Source organism: Oncorhynchus clarkii, unplaced genomic scaffold, assembly GCF_045791955.1.
Source record: "Oncorhynchus clarkii lewisi isolate Uvic-CL-2024 unplaced genomic scaffold, UVic_Ocla_1.0 unplaced_contig_2010_pilon_pilon, whole genome shotgun sequence".
NCBI classification, from domain to species: Eukaryota; Metazoa; Chordata; class Actinopteri; order Salmoniformes; family Salmonidae; genus Oncorhynchus; species Oncorhynchus clarkii.
In genome coordinates, this window is record NW_027258217.1 from 22501 (window position 1) to 25000 (window position 2500).

The window sequence follows — 2500 nt, forward strand, 5'->3', positions numbered from 1 at the left end:
GGAGAAGAGGGAGAGTGGGACAGTGGTGCGAGAAGGAGTGGAAGAGGGAACGGTGATGGGGACGGAGGGAGGGGTGGAGGTGGGAGGGGAGGGGGTGGGAGGGGGAGATGGGGGGAAGGAGTGGGGGGACAGCCTGCCGGGCTTCCTTGAGGAAGAGACAAGGGGATTGGTGGAGGAGTTAGCGGGGAAGGGACGTTGTGTCTCCCCGCTACCTCCTTCACCAAAAAAGAAAGGAAAGAAGAGGGGGAAGTTGGCAGGAAGTGAGAGGGAGGGGGGTGGGGAGGGGGAGGGGGGGGCTAAGAGAACGGCGGGGGGGGGAGGGGGGGGTGCATTGGCCTCCCTGTTTGCCTCAGCCCCTTACATCCTAGTGGAGGATGACTCAAGTGAGGGGTCTGTGGGCTGTGGGATAGAGGGATCCCAACTCCTGTTTGGGGAGATGGGGTCCCCTACACTCAGCCCCGAGGCATACAGGGAGGGGGGGGTGGATGGTGGTGGTGGGGAACCCAGGATGCAGGGCACTCGGCCTAACACACTGCCTGCATCCTGGGTTGGAGAGATGGAGGAGGACGGGGGGGCGTCAGGAGAGGAGAGGACGTCCCCGCCGGTGGAGATGGACCAGGGGAGCATCGGGTGAGTCTCCTGTTTTTTGTTTGGTTTGGGGTTATTTGTTGAGGGTTTTGTTTGTTTGTAAATATATATTTTGTTTATAAATGAATATTTCTGTTAAATTGTTTAGTTTAAATGTAAGGGGGTTGAGGGATGTAATTAAAAGGAGGGCGGTGTTTAATTTTTTAGAGGGTGTGGGGTTTGATTTTTGTTTTTTACAGGAGGTTCACCTGAGGGATGGTGGGGATGTGTGTAGATTTAGGAGGGAGTGGGATAAGGGGAAATCTTTTTGGGGCATAGGAGGGGTGCACTCAACAGGAGTAGGAATTTTGTGTGGGAATAAAGAGGTTAAGGTAGAGAGCACTTTTGTTATAATGCAGGGTAGAGTGTTGGGGATAGATGTAGTGTATAGAGAAGCTAGGTATAGGTTAATTGGGGTATATGGGCCACAGGTGGCGGCAGACAGAAGGGAGATGGTGGACTGTCTGGCGCCCCTGTGTGTCACAAATAGGCACTTGGTGATAGGAGGGGACTTTAATATAGATTTAGGGGTAGGTGGTGATAGTAGTGCAGGCGCAATCACCGGGCTAATGGCTTGCCATGGTCTGGTTGATGGTGGCCTGCATACTACTCCGGCAATGGTCGGTCCTACATGGCGCAACTCCAGGGGGGTTGCGCGGAGGCTCGACTACATTTTTATATCCAGGTCTTTGGGTCAGTTGTCTGGGCGCCTGTTGCCCGTGTTCTTCACGGATCACGACGGGGTGTTCCTGCAGGTGGGGTCACCAGTCTGCCTCTTTGGTAGGGGGTACTGGAAGTTAGATCGGGGTATACTGGAGGAGCAGGCTTTCGTTGACGCATTTTTTTGTTTCTTTCGGAGGCTTGACGGCCTCCGGTCCATGTGCGAGGGGGTGTTAGAGTGGTGGGATTTAGTGAAGGTGAGGATTAGGGCTTTTATAATAGGATATTGTAAAAGGAAAAAAAGGGAGGAAAGGAGGGAGGTGGATCGTATCCAAAGGTTAATTGAACTCGAGTACGAGGCGGGCAACCTCGGCGGGTCGATTGACTGGGAGAGTTTCACAGCCCTAAAGGCGCAGCTCAGGGAGCTGCAGGAGCAGAAGGCTCGAGTTTTCCTGGAGCGTGCGCATAGTGGCTTTCTAGAACATAATGAGACTTGTTCCGCTATGTTCTTTAAGTCGGTTAGGGCCAGACAGAGTAGAAAGGTAATGCATGGCGTTAGGGAAGTAAATGGTAGTGTAGTAAGTAAACCAGAGGAGATGGTCAGGGTGACAACTGATCATTTCCGAAGTTTATTTAAGGAAAGGGAAATAGATGTAGAGCAGGGAAATGTGTTTTTAGAACACTTGTCCCGGCGGTTGCCGGAGGACATTAGAGACGTGATGGAGGCCCAGATCTCACTAGAAGAGGTTGAGAGCGCTCTTAGGAGGATGGGAAAAGGGAAGGTGCCTGGGATGGATGGGCTGCCGGCTGAGTTTTACCTCAAGTTTTGGGGTATACTTGGACCGGTGGTCCTCGAAGTCTTGAAGGCCATCCTTGAGACGGGGGTCCCGGGGGGATCAATGGCTGTTGGTGTGCTGTCACTTCTTTATAAGAAGGGGGAAGCAACTGACCTTGGCAACTGGCGGCCATTGACCATGCTGTGCGTAGATTACAAGATTCTTGCAAAGGTTTTAGCAGACCGGTTGCGCACAGCCCTTCCCTACGTCGTCCATGAGGATCAGACGTGCGGGGTAGAGGGCCGCTCTATAAGATGGAACCTACAGTTGATTAGGGACTCCATCGCCTGGGTTGAAGATAGAGGGCTGCCTTTAATGGTAGCAGCGCTAGATCAGGCGAAAGCCTTTGATCGCGTGAATAGATCCTTTCTATTCAG